General features: G+C 34.6%; 1 protein-coding gene and 1 non-coding gene across 2 annotated transcripts in view; one reads left to right on the forward strand and one right to left on the reverse strand.

Moving 5' to 3' along the window:
* Positions 1-23826, forward strand: part of XRCC4 (X-ray repair cross complementing 4) — a 215121-nt gene that overhangs the window by 149863 nt on the left and 41432 nt on the right. The window lies entirely within an intron of this gene.
* LOC126003238 (U6 spliceosomal RNA) lies at positions 19667-19771 on the reverse strand. Its single transcript, XR_007493770.1, has one exon. It is a non-coding gene; the product is annotated as a U6 spliceosomal RNA (small nuclear RNA).

The raw sequence follows: 23826 nt of genomic DNA on the forward strand, positions 1-23826 counted from the left end.
CTGACATTAGCAACATCTTAATTATATAAAGCCTCCAAAATTAGTAATTACATAGTAGTTAGAGGAAAGATGGTAGTATTTCTTTAATATTAATGCTCAAGGAATGTTAGAAAAAAATTTATAATAAAAACAAAATGTAAAAGCATTCTCAGGATAATCACCTGAACACCACATTAAATTTTGACCTTAAGCCTCTATCAGATCGGGAAATAAAAGAATATAGTTTTCAAGTAATATTCATTTTATATTTGTTTATCCAGAAAAAAAGAAATCAGCCATGCCTGTTTTCTTTTTATGAGTTTTATTGGGGGTCACACCCGGCAGTGCTTAGCAGTTACTCCTGGCTTTGCACTCAGAAGTCGCTCCTGACAGGCTTAGGGGACCATATTGGGATGCCGGGATTCAAACTGGATCTGTCTTGTGTTGGCTGAGTGCATGACAAAAGCCTTACTGCTGTGCTATTGCTCTAGCTCCATGTGCCTATTTTCTTTTAGAACATTCTATTGAATTTTCTACTGAAGACAGTAAATTCCTAGTAAGAGAAATTATATGGGTCTCATCAATTGTTATGATACCTGTATAGACTGGCACATAACTGGTACATCTATTTGATGATATATTAATAAATATGATTGAGTATTGAGAAAGTAGAAAGATGAGAAGTTATTAAAAAGTGATCACATTTTTCAGCACATTGAAATATACTCAAAATTAGACATTTCTATTTTAATTCCATTGAAGCATGAAAATAAAAACATTTCAGAATGTGAAATCATATATTATTGAATTCCCATGTTAGATTTTATGGTCATTGTAAAGCAGAACCAAGCAATAAAGACATTTAAATAATTACCCAATCCTCTTAAAATTGTTGAAATTCCTCCTAAAAGTTTCCTTTTAAAATTGTCAAATATTAAGATTTTAGGTTAACAAGAATCATTTTATTTATTTATGATTGAGTTTTAGCTAAACAATGATTTAAAATCCAATCCCTTTACCAATGTCCACTTCTCTCCACTAAAGCGTCTCTAACCCCATTTATTCTCTCACCAGTTTGCTGCTACAAGACACACTTATGAACACACACACACACACACACACACACACACACACACTGGTTTACAGTACTGTTGCTGCTAGTGCTTCATACATAGCTCTTTATCACCTTTCAGCACCATCACCACCTCCTGGTTAAATATTTCCCTCCACCATAGCTGTTCTGTGTTATTCCCTAGCCCCCTAGAGTGGAATGTTTCCTACTGAATACCAGTTGTCATATTCTTTGTTTGCATTGTCTTTGGGATTTATTATTCCAACATTGTCTCTTATCCTACATATGAGAGAGATCATTTTGTGTCAGTATCTCTTTCCCTCTTCTAACTTCACTCTTCATATACTCTCCAGGTCCCTACATGTAACAGCAAATTTCATGACTTTGCCTTTTCTTATGGTCAAGTAATATTCCATTGTGTATATGTACCATAATTTTTTTATCCAATCATATATTCTTGCTGTTTGGGCTATTTTTGGATAATGCTGCAAGGAACTATAGATCAAGAATCATTTTATAATCAACTATATTTGGTATAATAGAAATGAAGTAATACAGTGCCAAGCCATTGTATTTGATACTTCTTAGAGTTTCAGATTTTTGAATTAAGTATGGAATGCAGATGATGGTTAAGTGTCTGATCAAACAAAACCCTAGTCACAGTACCCCTCTCTGACTCAAGACAGGACTGATTAGGCAACAGGAATCACATCACAGCAGGACTTGAGACAGAAGCTGTCAGAGATGTTGGAAATCCTGACTCACCTCTTTGTGGCTTTTTTTCTGCCCTCATAAGGTACCAAGTGAGTAATAGAGAACAGAAAATGAGGAAAGTTGGGGGAAGGAAAAGGAAAAAAGAAGGGAGATTTCATAACTCTAATATTTCACTGTTAATATTTGTCAACCTCATTCTTAGGGAATCAATACTTCATTCTCTTTTACTTGAGATTTATGGCTTCTACTCTCCCAGAGAAAGGGCATTCACTTACCTTCATTCCTTTCCCTCAATCATATTCTATCCAGTCTTTGATGAGATGATGAAAATAAATAAGACTTTTTCCCAAAGGAATTTCTCCCAGAGAATGTTCTTGTGATTAGAAGAATCTTAAAGTTCTCATGGAATTCTGATATGATTTTTTTTCACTTTATTATTTCAAATATGTGTTTAGTTTGTCCTTGAAAATGATTACAGGGCGGTAGCTCATGCTTTGCTGGGTATGATCTCTGGTGCCACATAAACAAAACGCAGAAACAAGCCGATACATTGTTTCAGCCAATTGCTTGGGGTTGAGGACAAGGCAATGTTTAGAAGCTAGGCAATATTTCCAGGATCCATCTACAAGTGACTGAAAAATTTCACACAGTATTCAGGACTGAAGAGCTAACAACTATCCTGAATAGAAATACTTCCTTCAGCTACTTATAATTTTAAAAGATGTGAACAAATACATAAAATCTAGACTTTTAACCCAAAAAAAAAGCACATACTTTAGGAAACTATAGAGCATATTTTAAATCTTTTTATTGCAGTACTATGATTTTTATTATTATTAACAAAGGTTTTCCACATCACATAATTCCAAATCACACCCATCACCAGTGTTCCTACTTCCCTCCTGTAGAGTTCCAATGCCCTTCTTCAAACAACTCCACCTCAAATTAAGTTTTGAGAATCAGTCCTCTTGTGATTACTTTTTTAAGGCAATCATTAGCAGAGCATCAATGAGGAGGGCATAGGGCATACTTAATCATGACCATCAAGAAACTTTATACCAAAGCTGTAACAAGTGGATTTCTGAATGGTGTGGGCAAAACACAGCCCTAATTGAAAATGGCAGATTAGGAAACACAAAAGTAAAAAGTCCTAAGATAAATAATGAGTAGAAGTTCTTTTTAGGTGGAATATACAGAACACATATAGTAGGAAAGTTGAAAGAGCAACTACAAAAGTAAAATGAAGCACATATGCACACTGGGAAAGATTGATTGTCTAGAACCATAAGAAATGCCAAGTTAAACATTTCAAATAAAATAATTAAGAGTTAATACTGACTAAACCTTATAACTTTTGTGAAGAAAGAAGTATACTTATTTCTTCTAAAATAAAGTTTGTCATATAATGTCTATTTTTCTTTGTTTATGAAGCCCTAACATTTTGTCAGATATTCTTTGGAAACCTGATCGATATGATGGTAAAAGAATATTTCTTGTTCCCATCACTTCTTTATTTCCAGAGCAGTTCAACTTTTTCATATTTAGATGATTTTTATTTTAATTTAAGAAGTAAAATAAAATGAAGCTTGATATCAAACAAAATGAAGTTTGATATCAGTGAGAAATTACTAGCCAGTTTTATTACCAAGAAAGCATTGTGTAAGCAGTCTATTTCTTTAAATATTATAGATATAAATATTATATCTAAATATTTATGCCTAAATAGTATGAATTGATATATGGTGAAAAGTATAAACACATGTATGAACTTGAGCATATACAAGATATGGGATAATAAACAAATGAGGAGAAAATAAGTTATTTATCAGTAGGCCACTTTCAACCACTTTTATTTTGAAGAAAACTATCTTGTTTAGTACATTGATGTGAATATTTACAAAATAGGTTCCTGGTTTGTAAACTGAGAAAGGTCAATGCCAAAAGTCTTCTAAGTTTCTGAAAAAGTTTTTGTTCTTAATTCAAAATATCCCTTAAAAAAATTCTCTTTACAGGGGCTGGAGCAACAGTATAGTTGATAGGGCTCTTGCCTTGTATGCATTTTATCTGAGTTGAGTATTCAGAACCCTATGCACTTCCCCAAGTTACCAGGAGTGATCCCTGGTAACATATAGCCAAGAATAAACCCTAAGCACCACTGAATGTGTACCAAAATCGAAAAAAATCTTTATAGTCCAAGAAAACGTAAGTATTTATATTTATCACACCCTTCATCATATATATTCTGTATGTGAGATTAGTGTATATATGTAGATTCTTATAATCTAAAAATCCTGGCTGTGTTTTTAAAGAAATTTTTAAAATGTTAGTTCCTTATATAGTCCTGTAATTCATTATATTGTAAATACTTAAATCTATGCTTGATTTATTTTGAACTTATTATTTCTATTATCTAATGCATTTTTATTCCATTACTCAGATTGCATTTAACTTCCATATTTCCATGTGTAGACATTCATGGTATAAGAAACATGTTTTTCATTTTTTACACAGCAAGAAACAAATCCTTCCAGGATTTTATATGCCTGGTGATTTTGAGAAAACTATACATAGCAGTCACATTAACAATGAAATATTAATGCAAATTTCCACTGGACTCTGATAAGCTTCCTTTATTAGTTTATAAGAATGTAATTTTTTATGCTTTTTAGAGTTATCACAAATGGGTTGAGAGTTTAGGAAAAAAATTTGTTTTTATATACTTAGCATTTAATGTGATATTAGTATGATGTGAAAACACAGCAAGTTAATAATTTTAAACTAATTTTTATGTTTAAAGAAAAATATACACTTTGCAGACATATTTTGAAAAAGATATTTTACAGGGGATACAGCCAATGGGCTTGGGACCTCTGGGGCTACCTCAGCCCATACTTTGACCATACAACTACATGATGGTTTTAGTGTTTGGGAACTGGAGTATGAAATTTCTTTTGGTATATTGAGGAAGAGCAACTAATATGCATGAATTCTAAGTAGAGTATCTGACTTCTGAATGATTACATTATTGCTAGAGATAAGAGTTAGAGTCATATGTTATGAAAACTGAAGTCAGAAATGATGGTATAGTATCTAGGGCACTTACCTTGAATGCTATCGACCTAAATAGATCGGCAGTATCCATGATCTCGCTAGGAGTGATCACTAAGCTTGGAGCTAAGAATAAGCCCTGAGTACCACTAGGTATGGCCCCCAAACAAAAATAAATAAATGAGAAAACTTTCCAAGCTGCTAAATGGATACTGTAAAATTCCCAAATCCAATTAACCTGCCATGTTATAGGAAGATTTTAAAGATTTAAGAGAGTAGTAGGTAGGGCTTTCTGTTGGCAGTCAATATGGAGGTTGAAGTTTCATGTAGAGGGAAGAGGACAAAACTATTCCACTAAAGATGCAAAGGCAAGGAGACAGTCTTGTTTGGTCATTTATGAGGCTTATTTGGCTCATGCACAAACTTTTATCTAGGACAACAGTGGGAGTCAGACCTATATAGAAAGAATGAGCCAGATGCAGTGAAGGTGGCACGGAATGTGGTCTTCCTGAAAGAATTAAAAATTGCATTGGTTTTAGGTCATACCTTCATATTTATTCTGTGTACTTTTCCATGACAGAATAATACCTTTGCCCACTCCTCCCTTTGCAGCCCCTCTCCCAAATACTAATTTCCTAATGCCCAGAGCCTAGAACTCTTATTTCAGTTTTGTATGAAAAAAGAGAGAGAAAAGTATGGTGTGATTGAATAATGATGCCCCAAAATATCTAGGTCTTCATTCCTGAAACCTGTAAATGTTTCCTTATATGACAAATATAAGATGCAAAAGTTATCCTGAGTAATTTAGAGGAGCCCCAAACAGAATTACAAACATCCCTATTTAAAGAAAGAAGAACAGTATTTCAGACAGCAAAGTAAGGAGGCATGTGATAAAAGACCTCAACTAAAGAAGATTTTAAACAGCTGATTCTGAACATACAGAATGGGAATATGAACTAAAGAATACAAGAAATGCTATTCTAGATACTAAAAATGTCAAAAAGAAAATGGGTTTTCTCTAGAGTCTATGGACAAAACAACCCTTACAGCATCTTGATTTGAACCTTGGAGGACTCTGTACTGGTACCTCTAAAACATTGAGAATAAAATTTTACTATATAGTATAAGTCAATGAATCATAATTTAGCCACCAAAAATCAATACACATAAGATATAAATCTCATAAAATTGCTTAAAATGTGGAGTGGACTCTGGTGAGCCTCTACAAATGGTAATTGCAGGTTGTCATTAGAACACAATAAGTTTTTTGAGTTAATATTTAAATCTAGCTTCCTGTCAGGATCTCTCTAACAACCTCAAACTTGGTGAATGTTTATGAGTGCAAGTTTACTAGGCAACTCTTCTATCATAACTATGTCTTTACACAAAGAAAAGTAAAAAATTGGCCACAGGAATTTGCTGCAGAATTAAGTCTCTTATTTATAAATACTTTATGGTAGTTGGGAAATGTTGAAAGTATGACTTTAGCTTTCTAAGTTCTACTATACTAAAAATTTATCCTTGAAAGTAAAGTGAGAGATGATCATACATACACACAATTTACCACAAAGAACATGAGGTTATTTAAGTGACCATTGAAGGCTCTATCATTCCATAAGCTCTTATACAATGATTCTATATATAACAAATAGCAAAATTAAGTTAGTTGAAATAGCAACATGTATAAAAACACTTACTTTATGGGATCATCAAATCAGCCTCTTATTTTTTTATAATTTTTATTTAAGTACCATGATTACAAACATGATTATAGTTGGGTTTTAGTCACAAACAGAACACCCCCCTTCACCAGTACAACACTCCCACCCCTAATTCCACCCCCCTCCTTCCCATCCCCTGCCTGTATTCAAGACAGTCACTCTACTACAGTTATTTTTTTTTAAGTTCATTAAGCTTTTTTTTTCTTTCTTAAAGGATATTTGTTTTTTAAAAAAATCAGCTTCTATGAGAAAATACTGAAGATTCAGAAACTTGGCCCTGCTCTTAATGCAAAATCTGGTGCCTGCCTATGATTAATATAGGGAAAGTTATTTTTGAAAGTTCTCAGTAACAACAATTAAGTTTTAAATGAATTCAAAGTCTTTATGTGGAAGAAGAGAGACCTCTTTGAAAAGAAAAAGAAGTGCATTTCTGAGTGCTGGTCATAGCTGAGAAGAATGGAATATGATCATATATATGACTCTAGTAGACTCAGACATGATCAACCTGGAGAAGTTACCATAGTGAAGTTGCCAAGAGTTTTGTAGTTGTTAAGTAACCAAGAAACTCTCATTGAGGAACTGAAATTCATTAGTAAAACTGTTATTACTTCGTAAAATAATCGGAATTATCCCTGAGAAAGGAAGTTAAGAAATTGAATACTTGCAAAATCCATTTTAGGATGCTGAGATGGCATCCAAAGGGCAAAAGGCAAAAACTCTTTCATCAACTGCTGATGAGGTTTCACCAGAAACAGACCATGCCACAGATATGCTAATAGCTTTTTCTTGTCTTTTTAGAGTAAAAATAATACAAAGATTCTGCTTTAAAATTGTACAGAAGCATAATATGAAAAAGTAGTCTCATCTCCAGCACTTCCTCATCTTCTATTGAAAGGGATTGCTATCTATCTAAAGGGACTATTTTCTATTTATAACTTTGGAAACCTTGGAAAAATGTTGTTCTAACTTAAACAGCCCAATACTGTTTACAAATAGGATCACTGATATGCAAACTACTGAATTTTCCCACTGTAATTTTTATAAGGGGATTGCTCTCCAATGATTGTTGTGGACCCAGGAAATATTTTCTGTGGTACATGGTTGCATAGAGGGAGCCGGAAAGGTCAATGCCTGGGTCCAATGATGTGGACCCATCTGCTCAGGTCAGTAGCACTATGCATCACTTGGGCCACCTCTGCAGTGCTCAGGTTCAGTGAGATTCAGTGAGGACGCACCTGGTGGTGAGTGGGGAGCACAAGAATTGAATCTTGAAATGAGATAAGGTTTGGCAGTGGATAGAATTCTGGATTTTTTTAATTTGTTATTTTAACTTCCTTTAGATTTAAAAAAAAAATCATTTTAAAGAAGTATTTACAAAGTTATAGTGGAGTTTTTAGACATACACTATTCTATCAGCAATCCCATTACCAGTCCCTCCACCATTGTCCACTGGTTCCCTCCCAACCTGCCACCTTATCAGTCATAATTTGTTTGGTTGATGTAGCTTTGATTTTTTTTTGTTTGTTTTCTTTTTGTTTTTGTTTTTGGGCCACACCCGGTGACACACAGGGGTTACTCCCGGCTCTGCACTCAGAAATCCCTCTTGGCTTGGGGACCATGTAGGATGTTTGGGAATCAAACTGCAATCAGACCATCTGTCCTGGGTCAGTCGTGTGCACGGCAAACGCCCTACTGTTGCACCGTCACTCCAGCCCCTGATTTCATATTTTCAATGTTATTAGGGGGGGTTAGATATATAACTATACAACTCCTGTGCACTAACTACCGCACTACCAATTACCTGAGGACCTTGACCCCTGGCTACCTTTCACCCTCACCCCACCTCAGTTACTTCCTATATGTATCTTCTCCCCTTAGTTTCTGTTTTTCTCTATTCTTTTCCTCCCTAAACTCTCAAGGCTCAAGGATAAACGAGGTATCCCAGTTTAAAACCTTATATTTCCTCATCCAGTACCTGATTACCACAAGTGAGAGCATCCTGTGTTTCTCTTCTGACTCACTTCACTTAACATATTATCTTTCAGTTCCATCATGTAGCAAATTGCATAATTTTATCATTCCTTGCAGTTTCATAGTCCACATATTTATCATTGAATACCCAGGTTGAATCCATATCTTAGCTATTGTACAAAGTACTGTGATGAATAATGGGATGCATATGTCCTTATGAATGACTGTTTTTGTGTTCAGGGTATAGATACCCAGAAGTGGAATTTTTGAGTCATATGGCAGCACAATTCTTATTTTCTGGGAAATTTATACTGTTTTCTATATCGGTTGAATAATATTCCCACCAGCATTGGATGAGAATTCCTTTTTACCACATCCCTGCCAATACCTGTTGTTTCCAGTATCTTTGAAAGATGCCTCTTTTTCTAAGTTGAAATGATATCTCATTGTTGACTTGATTTGGATTTCTTTATTAATAAGTAATTTACTTATTAAAAAAAAGCATTTTTTTCATGTGCCTCTTGGCCAGCTGTCAGTCTTTGTCAGAAAAGTGCTTGTTAGTTTCCTCTCTGTGTTTTTGATAGGGTTTTGTTGTGGTCTTTGTGAATATAATATAATGTAATTATATTATCATATATTTATTTTGGATACCAACCCTTTCTGTAATAAGTTGAGTGTGACTATATTCTTCTAATTAGTTATCTTATAGTTTTAGCATGTGTTATTTTCTGTCATGCAGAAACTCTTGAAATTTATGTAGTCTTATTTGTTTATTTTTTATTCTGTTCTCTTTGCCAGTAGCATTATATCATTAAAGTCACCTTTATGGTACAAGTCTTCAGACATTCTTCTTATATTTTTCTCAGTGTACTTTATAGATTCTGGTCTGATCTCCAGGTATTTGATCCACTTTGACTTTTATGTAACTTGTGAGATGTGTATCCAACTTTAATTTTTTTATATATGATGATCCAGTTTACCAACACCATTTATTGAAGAGACTATCTTTACTTCATTTTAAGTTCTCATCTTCTTTGTCAAAAAAATATATAAGTGTATATATATATATATATATATATATATATATATATATATATATATATATATATATAAAAGGATTTGTCCTTAAATATTCAATTCTAAACCATTGGTTAGAGAGTCTCATTATTCCAGTACTACACTGTTTTGATCATTATAGATTATATAGTATAGATTACAGTATAGTTTCAGATGATTTTTCACTTTCTGATTATTTAGTATGGCTTTAGCTATTCAGGGTCTTTTGGCACAGGGCTGGTGGACGTGAGTCCCCACAGATCTAAGGCTGGAGTAACTCTGTCTCAGATCAGGCTAACCCAAGAGGCAGGCAATGATTCCTCATGAAATATCTGGTATTTACATTCTGGTAGTACAATTATGAAGGGATGATCTCAGGAAACAAGGTTGCCAGGAGCAGGTTTCACAGTCCAGGGCAGGATTATAGCACAGGCTGAAATGGGGAAGGTGTCATAAAGGCGACTGAAGGTAGGGTTAGCTGGATTAGGTCCAAAGGTATCGTCTAGTGATACCTTTGGAATTTTTAATACCAGCATGTTAAGATCTGACTCATTCTCGTTAATGAATTTAAAGAAATTTGTAGCTTTATTTTCTATATTTCAATGTCATAGATGTTTATCTTGATGCTCCTCCCACTCTAATTTTAACTCTCTATTTTTCTCTAAAACTGCTCCAAACACACATCCTGCCTTTTCTTCATACTGATGAGTTGTAACATTGCTTTTATGCAAGAAATCCTCTGCACTGAAATAGTCTCTTTAGATGATAACTTACTCTCTCCTTCATCATAACTCATATTTCAACTCTTACTTCACAGTAAGATTGTCTTTGATTTTACTATCATGATCTGTTCCATGGAAATTCCTCCCTCCCTTCTACCTTTCTTCTCCCCTCTTCCTTTCACCCTCCTTTATCTCTCACTCTCTTCTCCCTTTACTCCCTTCTTTTCCCTTCTCTCCTCTTCTTCCTTCCTTCATTTCCCTCCTTCTTTCCTTCCCTTCTTTCTTTATTCCCTCATTTCTTTCTTTCCTCCTTCCCTCCTTCCTTCTGTTCTTCCTTTGTCCCACTCTCCTTTTTTCCTGCTCTTCCTCCTCTCTCCTTCCCTTTCTACTTTCTCTCCCTCCCTTCCTCCTTCCTTCACCCTTTCCCTCCCTCCCTCTGTCCCTTTTCCCTTCCTTTCCTTCCTTCCTTCCCTTCCTTCATTCCTTCTCTCTTCCTCCTTCCCTTCCTTCCTTCCTTTTTCTCTCCTTTTCCTTCCTTCCTTCCTTCCTTCCTTCCTTCCTTCCTTCCTTCCTTCCTTCCTTCCTTCCTTCCTTCCTTCCTTCCTTCCTTCCTTCCTTCCTTCCTTGTTTTAGGCAACACTTAGCTGTACTCAGAGCTTATTGATGACTCTCTGCGTAGGAATCACTTCAGATAGTGTTTAGAGGATCATATACTGTGCCAGGGATCAAACCAGTGTTAACTGCATGCAAGGCAAGCATCTTACCAGCTACCTGTTTCCTCAGTCCCTGTTCTTTTCCTTTATAATTTTTTCTTTATAGAACATTTCACCCTCTAAAATATTTTTTAAATTTTGTTTTATCTCAATTTCACTAAAATGCTTCATTTTTAAAAAATATTTCAATAGTTTTTTATTAAAATATTACTTATGAGAATTGACATATTTAGGACCTGAAAATTATTGAGTATTAAACTTATTGTCCTCTGTCATTATTAAATTTCTGTGTAATCATACTCTCACATTAAATATGTATGTTTTTATTTTCAAGTACCTCTTAACATTGTAGACTTTTTCTTTATTAAATATTATTATAGTGTAAATGGAACAAGGAAAGCCTTTTCAACAAGTGGTGTTGGGACAACTGATCAGTCACTTCTGAAAAAGCGAACACAGACCTTCTTGTAACACCATGCACAAAGGTCAAATTCAAATAGATTAAAGACCTTGATATCAAATCTGAAATTATATGGTATATAGAACAATATGTTGTTAAAACACTCCATGACATTGAACTGAAGGCATCTTCAAGGAGGAAACATCACTCTCCAAACAAGTGGAAGCAGAAATAAACAGATGGGACTGTATTAAGCTGAGAAGCTTCTGCACCTCAAAGAAAATAGTGCCTAGGATATATAACCCACCCACTGAATGGGGGAAACTATTCACCCAATGCCTATATGATAAGGGGCTAATAATATCTAAGATATACAAGGTATTGATAGAAATTAACAACAACAAAAAATCTAACCCCATCAAAAAATGGGGAGAAGAAATAACAATTTCTCAAGAAATACAAATGGCCAAAAGGCACATGAAAAATGCTCCATATCACTTATCATCATGGAGATGCAAATCAAAACAACAATGAGGTACCATCTCACACCACAGAGACTGGCACACATCACAAAGAACAAAAAAAATCAGTGCTGGTGGGGAGTTGGGAGAAAGGAACTCTCATTTACTGCTAGTGGGAATACCTTCTAGTTCAGCTCTTATGGAAAACAATATGGAGATTCCTCAAAAAACTGGAAATTGAGCTCCCATTTGATCCAGCTATACCACTCCTAGGGATATATTCTGGGAACACAAAAATCCAATACAAAAGTCCCTTCCTCACACCTATATTCATTGCTGCCCTATTTACAATAGCCAACCAAGATGCCCTTCAACAGATGAATGGCTAAAGAAACTGGTACATATGCACAATAAAATATTATGCAGCTGTCAGGAGAGATGAAGTCATGAAGTTTTCCTATACATGGATGTATATGGAATCTATTAAGCTGAATAAAATTAGTCAGAGGGAGAAAGAGAGAGAGAGAGACAGAATACTTTCATTCATCTATGGGTTTTAAGAAAAATTAAAGACATTGAAATAATTCCCAGAGATGAGGGCCAGAAGGACCAACTCAAGATATGAAGCTCACCTGTCTCAAATACAGATGGAGGGTTAGGGAGGGACGAGATGGGGCATTGGTGATGGGAAGGTTGCACAGGTAAAGGGGGGGTTTTCTTATTATGACTAAAACCCAACTACAATTGTTTTTAATCACTATGTTTAAATAAAGAATAAATAAAAATTAAATATTTAAAAAAGAAAAAAATAGGAAAGAAAAGACATTATTGTATTAATGCCCAGGGACAAAAAAGATGAGTGCTGGAAGGACCAGCTCATGATATGAAGCTCACCACAAAGAATGGTCAGTGCAGTTAGAGAAATAACTACTTTGGGAACTATCATAACAATGTCAATGAATGAAGGAAGTAGAAAGTCTGTCTTGTATACATGCAGTGTGTAGGGGAGTGGGGAGATGGGGGCATTGGTGATGGGAATGTTGCACTGGTGAAGCGGGAGTTCTTTTTATGACTGAAATCCAACTACAGTCACGTTTGTAATCAAGGTGTTTAAATAAAGATATTATTTAAAAATATATACCATATTGAGTACAATAAATAAATATTTTCGTAAATGTTTCTTTAAATTAATCATAGTACATGGCAAACACCAGTATAAAAATTCCTATCAATTAAACTCATAGCTGCTTGAAATTAAGTAAGGTAATCTTACATTTTAATGATTATCCTTGAATCTGAAATAATACATGGCAAACTTAAAAAAAAACATCTTGTTGCATATAAAAACATGTCCCACTTTGTTAGAAATTTATACTTTTGATAGTCTGGATTCTCTGCAAACAAAATGAAATAGCAAGGGTAACAACTCCAAATTAAATTATATAAATGACAATAAATTTCAGTAAAATAATGTCTCTCCATTATTTGAAAATTATCATTTTTGAGTGTTATTATTATAACTATCAGTTTTACTTCATATTTTTAGAGTTGCAAAATTTACCACAAGTTTCATCAGATATTTCAGAATGACATAGCTGAAGAGAAGACGTCAATAAATTTCCAACTACTTTGACAATCATTAGCAGAGCTTTTTAAAAATCTTCCTTTTACTAGAAACAATTTATTTCTACAGGAAAGCTAAGTCTAGCCATTTATTTAGTGGTTTGTATGTTCTGTTTCTCATAAGTTATATATTTATACAATTGGTATATCAACCTATTTTATTTTTCAAATTGCTCTTAGTTTCAACTGTATTTATTTTGGAGGCCCTCTCAAGCAGTGTTAATGCGGCTCTTAGAGCCTGTTGGCAATGCTCTCCCAATCAAAACAACAGTTCAGTACCAGAATTAGATGCTTTTTGGTAGTTGGCTGTAGTGACAAGGACTATAAGAACTGTACTCTGCAGTTCTTAAAAGGGCACATGAGGCTAAGGAATGAATATTTGATTGTGTCAGGTTTGTATTAAGCATGTACTAAGTATGTGGTTTGACCACTGAACAGTCTCCGGCCTCAAGTAAGCGTTTGAAAATAAGACTATGTCATGCATACAAGCAGCTTGGTATTTTATAAAATAAAGCTTTCAGGTGAGTCATGTCTGCCTACATACCTGAACATAGGTATGAAGTATGTATTTAAACAGCATTTACTGGAATTGTAGAATACAGTTAAGAACATATATCCTAGCAGAGATGTCATGATCAGTTAAGAATAGTTTTTATTAATTTTTTTCATCCATAATAAAGATGCAGAGAAGCTGATGGAAGCTGTTGGATACTTTCCTTCATTACTCATGATTCAGTCACAGCAAAGACTAGGACACCAGCCAGACTTTTACCAAAATCATTTGTATTTAGTCTCTGAGGAATACAGTTGACTTCTTTGAATTAGTAACTGTTTCAGTATCTAACATATATTTCTTAAAGCTACTCCTTAAATAGTAATAATAAAAATACATGAATTCTGTTTTTAGTTGGAAAATGAACTTTACTGGAACTATTTCTTATTCTACATTTTGCTTTCACTCTTAATAGTAGTAATTTAATTTTTTAAATTGTACAGCCTTAAATATTTCCTTATTTTATATCTGCATTGCTCTGAATAATGCCAAACATTGAACAAAAATTTATTGTAAAAAATTTAGTTATTGATTGCATATAACATCACTAAAACATTGTTATTTATTCACCTTTTAAATTTCTAATTAGTTTCTATAAGTACATTTTAATTAATTAAACACCATAGTTTATATGGTCGTTCATAATACAGTTTTTTTCTCACATTTGCAACATTGTTCATGATTGAGTTTTATATAATATACAACACCCTTCACCAGTGCATTTTCACACCAACAATGTCCCCAGTTTCCTTTCAGTCTTCTACTACCCTTTCCACTGCCTGCCTCAGCCTCTGCAGCAGACATTTATCCCCCCCCCCCACTTCCTTTTATTTTCTTTTTAGATACTCTGGTTTACAGTATTGTTAAAGACAAGATACCATGCATATCACTTTCTTTTTTTGGGGGGGGGGAGGGGTTACACCTGGCAGTGCTCAGGGCCACTCCTGGCTCTACGCTCAGAAATCTCCCCTGACAGGCTCGGGGGGCCATATGGGATGCCGGGATTCAAACCATCGTCCTTCTGCATGTAAGGCAAGCACCTATCTCCATGCTATCTCTCTGGCCCCATCACTTTCTCCTTTCAGCACCCATTTCTTGTCCACAGTGATCATTTCCAACTATCATTGTCATTGCGGTCCCTTCTCTGCTCTAACATCACTCCCTCTATTTGTGGAAAGCTTTCTACCATGGACTGGTCCTTCTGGCCCTCATCTCTATTGTTCCTGATATTACCATACTATTGTTTTTATATTACACAAATAAGTGTAATATTTATATTACACAAATAAGTGTTATCTCCCTCTGACTCATTTCTTTCCGCATAATACTCTCCATATCCATCCATAAGCAAATTTCATTATCTCATTTTTCTTAACAGCTATATGCTATTCCATTGTATAGATGTACCACTTTTGTGTAGATGTACCACTTTTTCTTTATCCACTCATCTATTCTCTGGTTTGTTTCCAGATTCTGACTATTGTGAATACTGTTGTGATGAACATAGGAATACAAAGGGCTTTTCTGCATTGTGTTTCTGGACTTCTCAGGTATATTGGTAGGAGTGGTATTGCTGGATCATATGGAAACCTAATTTCTTTTTATAGAATTTTCTGATTGTTTTCCAAAAAGACTGGGCCTGTCAAAATTCTTACCTTCTGTCTCCACCTGACTGCTTCCATGCCAGTATTGGTTGTTCTTATACTTTCTTATATGTACCTGTCTCTGTGTTGTGAAATGATATCATTATTTTTATTTTTATCTCCTTGATGATTAATAAATTGGAGCATATTTTCATGTTCCTTTTGGCAATCTATATTTCTTTGAGAAAATACCTGTGTATTTCTTCTTCCCATTTTTGAATTGGGTTATATTTTCCTGTATGTGTTAAATCATACCACTGCGCTATATATCTTAGATAGTAACCCCATATTGGATGTGTATTTGATTAATGGTTTCTCCCATTCCGTGGACATTTTTGTATTCTGATTACCATTACATTTCAGGTGTAGAAGCTTCTTAATTTAATGTAGTCCTATTTGTTTATTTTGATTTCACTTATGTGGTCAATAGTGTTTTATCCTTGAAGATGCCTTTAGCTTCAGTGTCTTGACATGTTCTGCCTATGTTTTCCTCTATCTGCCTTATGGTCTCAGGTCTGATTTCACAGTCTTTAATCAGTTTGACTTGGCCTTTTTGCATGGCATTAAGGTGAGGTCTGAGTTCATTTTTTTGCATGGAGTTGACCAGTTTTCCCAGCACCACTTGTTGAAGAGATGTTCCTTACTGTACTTCATATTTCTTGTCCCTTTATCAGAGATTAATTGATCATATATCTGAAGAGCAGTTTCAGGATAATCAAGTTTCCATTCATCTGTCTTTATTACAATTAATGACTACTACTTTATCATACAGTTTCAAGTTGGGAAAAGTGATGTCTTCCATCTTTTTTTTTCCAAATAATACTTTAGCTATTTGTGGAAGTTTATTGTTCCATATGAATTTCAGGATTGTTTGATATATTTTTATTTTTGAAAAATAAGGTTATGTGTAACCTTATAGGAATTGCATTAAGTCTGTACATGCTTTGGAAAGTATTAATATTTTCTATGCTAATTTTCCCAATCCATGTGATGTTAATTTTTCAACCCATGAGCAGGTTATGTTTTTCCATTTTCTTGTGTCCTCTTCTATTTCTTGAAGCAGTGTTTTGTAGTTTTCTTTGTATAGGTCTTTTATCTTAAACTGAATCCAAGGTACTTGATTTTCTGAGGCCCAGTTATGAATAGAATTCCTTTTTAAAGATATCTTTCTTCACTTTCATTTCCATATAGAAATTCCATGCATTGTTGCATATTAAATTTGTAGCCTGCCATTTTACAATATAAATGTATTGTTTCTAGAAACCTTTTATGTAGTTCTGAGGATATTTTAAATATATCATCATGCTGATGCCCATGATATATTTTTCTGCCTAATTACTATGTCAAGTATAACCCATACTATATTGAATCAAAATTGCAAGAGTGGGCAAATTTGTTTTGTGCCAAATCTTTGAGAAAAAGCTTTAAATTTTTCCCATTGAGTAAAATGCCATGAGCTTATGGTAAATCACTTTGACTGTATTGAGGAATCTTCCTTTAATTCCCATTTTTGTTGAGGGTTTTTATCATTAATAAGTGCAGTGTCTTGTCAAGTGTGTTCTCTGCACATATTGCTATGATCATATGATTTTATTTGATCTTTTTATTTATATGGTATATTTCATTAATTGCCTTGCCTATGTTAAACCATCCTTGTATCTGAGATGAATCCTACTTGGTCATGGTGTATGTCTTTTTGATAAATTATTGGATTCTATTTGCTAGTATTTTGTTGAGGATCTTTGCATCTGTGTTCAGTAAGGATATAATCCTGTAATCCTCTATTTTTGTGGAGTCTGTGTTGGCTTTTGTTATCACGTAAACTGAAACTGACAGTATTTCTGTTTTTTCAATATCCTGGAAGAGTCTGAAAAGGCAGTATGTCCTTTAAAGAGACAATATGTTCTCTTTAAAGGTTTGAAAAAATTCCAGAAGTCACTAGTGAGTCCATCTGGGCCTGGGATTTTTATTGGGGGGGTGGGGGGTTATTACCATTTAAATTTTCTCAATAGGTATAAGTCTATTCAAGTATTCCACAGCATCTTAGTTCAATCTTAGGAAGTTAAAGGAATCTGAGAATTTATCAGTTTCTTCTAAGTTCTCTCATTTTATGACATAAAAATGCTCATAGTAATCTCTGATTGCTCTGAATTTCTGTAGTATCTCTTGTGACAGCCCCCTTTCATTTCTGACTCAATTTATTAGGACTCACTTGCTCTCTTTCTTTGTGAGTCTTCCTTATGGTTTATCAATCTTGTTTATTTTTTCAAAGAACCAATTTTTGCTTTTATTGATCTTTTGGATTGTTTTGGGATACACATGGTCAGTCATTTCCCTTCAATGGTCTCTTGGGCCCCATCCCTGACACTCTCCTAGTGGGCCCCGGCTTTGCTAGGTCCTAGTATCAATGTCTTTGTGGCCCCATCCACCTGTCAGGTTCACATAGTCATGTCCCAACAATCACTAGGAGTATCCAGAACCTCTGAGCAATTTTTGGAAGTTCTCATCTCCTCCTTCACCCACAAAAAAACAAAAAGAATAAGGAAATAATGTTCAGTAAGTTTTATGCCATAAAACTATTTTACTTATTTCTTTCAGCTTAGAAATATTATGCCCTGATATAACAATTGATTTTCAAAACTCCACTTAATCATATTTGTCACAGAAAAAGCATACATTTAATAATAATTTATTAGGTCTGAGATGAAGAAATATCCCAGTGTTATAAAAATAAATAATAATTACAGGTTCCTGTCATTGTCTATAACTGAGGGTTTTAGGAAAAAGTGATAGCATAACAGAAGGGCTTTTGCCTTGGATGCAGCCAATCCAGGACAGACCTGGGTTTGATTCTGGCATTCTGTGTGGTCCCCTGAGCCTGCCAGGAGAAATTTCTGAGCACAGAGTCGGGAGTAATCCCTGAGTGTCACCAGGTATGGCCCCCAAACAAACAACAACAACAAACACATATCTTACTGGTGCCATAGTTTAATTAATTGAGGAAAAACTGTCAGTTGTAGTTATAGAAACAATTATCAGCTGCACAAATCATAATAAAAATAAGGCAGCTTTAAAAAATATTTCTTTTCTCATAATATTTTATTGGACTAGTAAGAAGTTTTTGGGCAAGTGTAAAATAAGAGTCATTCTTTGTGCTCTGTTTCATAATTAAAAAGAAGATGTGGTTAAAAAAATACCTGATACTGTATTTATAACAGCTCAAGTTTGTAAATGAGCCAGAACTTTGGAAACGTTTTAAAACCTATTTCCAAAATTGATTTAAAAGTTTAAGAAGAATGTTTAAAATTGTTATAAATCAAATGGAAGTTTTATGTGATGTGCATCATGTATCAATGATTTGTGAGAACATTAGGGAAAGACAAAAATAAAATATAATAGAAATTATCATTATCTAGTGATGACAAGGAAAAGAGGAAAATAGAGCTTTAATCTCCTTCTCAGAGCCAAGAAACCAGATTAGCTGTTCAGTAGGTACTGGAATTTTTATTCCCGTGCCATTCTCTCTATGAGGCATTTTTAGCATTTTTAGTTCTATAAAGAAAGCCTCAAATACTGGCCATTCTTAAAACTCAAAGGGTAAAATTTTAGAATGTTATGTTGTCATATTCTTTAGGCTTCTTGAGGGAGCTGAATGCTTGCTTTCCTTGCCATCACTTTCCTCTTACCTCAGAGCCTCAATGTTCACAACTTGTCTTTAAGCCTTCAGAACTTCTGTCTCATACACTTGTTAAATTGAGCATGTCTACATCCCAGTTAAAAATAGATTTGCTTTTACAAACTTGGACAGTCAGGAAGGTCTTACTTTACATAATATTTGACCAAACTTTTTCTGGGATTACTTTTTGATTAAGCTACTAAAGTGGTGATTATAATGCTGAAATGGAAATTGGAATTAACTTGACAGATGACAGCATTGTATTTGTTTTAAAAGTACTAGTCCAACAGGCCTTTCCCATTGATAATTTTTTTTTAAATATGGAGCGCTTCACAAACTTGCGTGTCATCCTTGCGCAGGGGATGCTAATCTTCTCTGTATCGTTCCAATTTTAGTATATGTGCTGCCAAAGCGAGCACTCCTATTGATAATTTTTTCAATTTTTATTCACATTTGTAAATAGAATGTTTATAAAATTAATGCATCATTAAATTAATGCAGCATTAAATCTCATAACTTAATGTTTACCTCTATATAAAACCCAGATACTATAAAAGGAAACAATAATAATAGCATGGCAACCTGTAGTATCAGCAAATACGTTCATATTCACTTATAGAAAGATTTATCCCTAGATGACATATACTGTAGAACTTTAGGAGTATAATTTCACATCTCTATGAATGTATATAAACTTGGCTCGTCATCAAAATTCTGGTTAGCTTTGGCAAACATCCAGCTAATCCTCTCTACCTATTCCCAGGCCTTCTCCCCTCCTGCCTACTCCCCCCCACTCCGGTAATTACATTTGTATTGTCAGAATCTAAGAATTTTGGATTTGTACTTTATTTTTCTATGTTCATATTCTACATATAAATAAAATATTGTTTTATATTTTTATTCCCCATGAAGAATTTTCATGCTGTTTTCCTTAAATGGCTAATCCAGTTTGTATTTCTAACAACAGTTTAGGAAGGTTCCATTTTTTTTCCATTCCTTCACCCACACTTGTAATTTCTTGTCTTTTTGATAAAGACCATTGTACATGGTATAAGATGATATTAGTCTGGTCTTGATTTTCATCTACCTAAGAATAGGTGATTATAAATATTTTTGTGTCTGTTGGTACATTATTTTTCCGGTGGCAATTTCTATTTTGTCAGCCATACTTTTTTTAATACTAACAGTTACATAAAGTTGTATAGAATGGGCATTAAACATTGTGATTAGAATATTTTCTCATTCTGAGATGAAGTAAAAGAGTGCTTTTAAGGACTCAGCATTGACAATACATTTTAAACACTTCCCCAGAAAGTATCTATATTTAAGTTAGTTTATCAGGGGTCTCAAACTCAATTTACCTGGGGGCCGCAGGAGGCAAAGTCGGGATGATCCTTGAGTGCAAAGTAAGTAGTAAGCCTTGAACATTGGGGGGTGTGACCCAAACAACTAAAACAAAACAAAACAAAAAAAGATTCATCTAGGGCAGGGCCACAAAATGTTGTACAGAGGGCACAAACAGCCTGCATGCCGCGAGTTTGAGACCCCAGGTTTACATTTTAGTCTTATGATTTTGAAAGACTATTCTCAGTGAAAAATAAACACCATTTTCCTTGTAAGTTACATCAGTATATGTGTCAATAGAGCAAATATATTTATATATTATATATTCAAGATTTATATATTAACACAAAGAAGTACAATATATCTCCAAACTAGATTTATACCTGGCTGTTGGTAGGTAATTATTCAATCAATGTAAAAGCACAAAGTAGATTAAAAGATGATTTAGCACAAGAATTCAAGGAACTACCACTTTTGTTTACCGTGTGTTTAAACAAAATGATGTCATATGTATTATTCAGTGGCCCTTATGCAAATATCTCAACTGTTCTATACAATTAACCATCAAAATAGGCTGAATTATTCCTAAAATAAATTTATTTGGGATTCAAAAGATTAATCTGAATCTTGAATAATCAGGTAGAGTGGATAAAGCAAGGAAAGTCTCTTCAACAAGTGGTGTTGTTGGCTCGTTGACCACTTGAAAAAAGAAAAGGCAAAGTCAGGCCCCCATCTAACACCAGGCACAAAGTTCAAATCCAAGAAGATTAAAGACCTGAATATCAGGCCTGAAACCATAAGGTACAATGAGCAGCCTATGTAGGTAAAATACTCCATGTCATTGAGACTAAAGGCATCTTCAAAGAAGAAACAGCATTCTCCAAACAAGTGGAAGCCGAGATAAACAAATGGGAATATATTAAACTGAGTGGCTTCTTCACCTCAAAGGAAATAGTGCCTAGGATACAAAAGCCACCCACAGAATGGAAGAGACTGTTCACCCAATAGCCATCAGATAAGGGCTAATATCTAAAAATATACAGGTATTGACAGAACTTAACAAGAAAAAAACATCTAATCCCATCAAAAAATAGGGAGAAGAAATGAACAGACACTTTGACAAAGAAGAAATACAAAGGACCAAAAGACACATGAAAAAATGCTCCACATCACTAATCATCAGGGAGATGCAAATCAAAACAATGATGAGGTACCATCTCACACCACAGAGATTGGTACACATCACAGAGAATAAGAACAATCAGTGCTGGTAGGGATGTGGAGAAAAGGGAACTTTTAATCACTGCTTGTGGGAATGCCATCTAGTCCAGTCTTTATGGAAAACAATATGGAGATTCCTCAAAAAACTGGAAATTGGGCCAGAGCAGTCGCGCAAGTGGTAGGGCATTTGCCTTGCACACACTAGCCTAGGACAGAGTGCGGTTCGATCCTCTGGTATCCCATATGGTCCTTCAAGTCAGGAGAGATTTCTAAGCATATAGCCCAGAATAACCCCTGTATGTTACCAGGTGTGGCCCAACCCCCCCCCCCCAAAAAAAAGAAAAAACTGGAAAATGAGGTCCCATATGATCCAGCTATCCATTCCTAGGGATATATCCTAGGAACACAAGAATACAATTCAAAAATCCCTTCCTCACACCGATATTCATTGCAGCACAATTTACAATAGCCAGACTCTGGAAACAACCAAGATGCCCTTCAACAGATGAATGGCTAAAGAAAAAGTGTGGTACATATAAACAATGGCATATTATGCAGCTGTCAGGAGAGGTGAAATCACGAAGTTTTCCAATACATTGATTTACATGGAATCTATTATGCTGAGTGAAATAAGTTAAAGGGAAAGAAATAGACTCACAATAGTCTCACTGATCTATGTGTTTTAAGAAAATTTAAGGACATTATTATAATATTGCCCAGAGACAATAGAGATGAGGGACAGAAGGACCAGCTCACAATATGAAACTCACCACACAGAGTAGTGAGTGCAGTTAGGGAAATAACTACACTAACAACTATCGTGACAATTTTTTAATGAGTGAGAGAAGTAGAATGCCTGTCTCGAATTTAGGCAGAGGTTGGGAAGAAGGGTGGTTTTGGTGGTGGGAATGTTCTATTTATGACTGAAACCCAACTTCAATCATGTTTGTGATCATGGTGCTTAAATAAAGATTTTATATTTATAAAAACAAATTATGTAGAGTGGGGACTTTACCCATTGTTTATGCTACTCTCACACATAAAATGAAAATCTTGAAAAAATCTTTCTTGAATAATATAGTACAAAACAAACCTTTTTGGCATATAGATACTTTATATGTTCCCTAGATCAATCAAATTCCAAAGTTAACATTCTTTCAGTAAGCTGGGAGTGTTTCCTCCTTATAATCAAAGCTATCCAATACATAGGGTATACTGTACCTTTAAAAATTGTACTTTCAGCGGCCGGGGCAATAGCACAGTGGTAAAGGCTTTTGCCTTGCAGGCCACTGACCCAGAACTGACCTTGGTTTGATCCTAAGGCGTCCCAAATGGTCCCCCAAGTCAGGAGCCATTTCTGAGCACATACCCAGGAGTAACTCCTGAGTATCACCAGGTGTGGCCCTAAAAACCAAAAAAAAAAAAAAAAATTGTACTTTCAGGAGGGGGGCTGGGGAAAAATACTTTAAAAAATTATACTTTTACTGCTTTCAGCCCAATTCTTTTATCACTAAATAGACTGTTTCCCTCCTAATAGTATCTTATTTATTCCTCATAATAGAATTTTTCTCTTCAGTTTTACTATAATTGCAAGAAATTAATTCTTCTAACCAAGTTTGATTTATTGTGCATTTAATTTTGGGGGGAAATATTTTAATGATAGTTACTAATAGTACACACTAATCTAACTTATAGCATGTTTTCCATTCTTTCGGTTTTGAACTACAATATTCTTGGTTTTATTCTGACACATACAATTTTGTCATTGCATAAGTTTTTAGTACTATTAAGTTACATTTCTTGGGGCAGGGCAGTGGCGCTAGCGGTAAGGTGCCTACCTTGCCTGCGCTAGCCTAGGACGGACCACGGTTCGATCCCCCAGCATCCCATATGGTCCCCCAAGCCAAGA

Source organism: Suncus etruscus, chromosome 2 (assembly GCF_024139225.1).
Source record: "Suncus etruscus isolate mSunEtr1 chromosome 2, mSunEtr1.pri.cur, whole genome shotgun sequence".
In the NCBI taxonomy this organism is placed as follows: Eukaryota; Metazoa; Chordata; class Mammalia; order Eulipotyphla; family Soricidae; genus Suncus; species Suncus etruscus.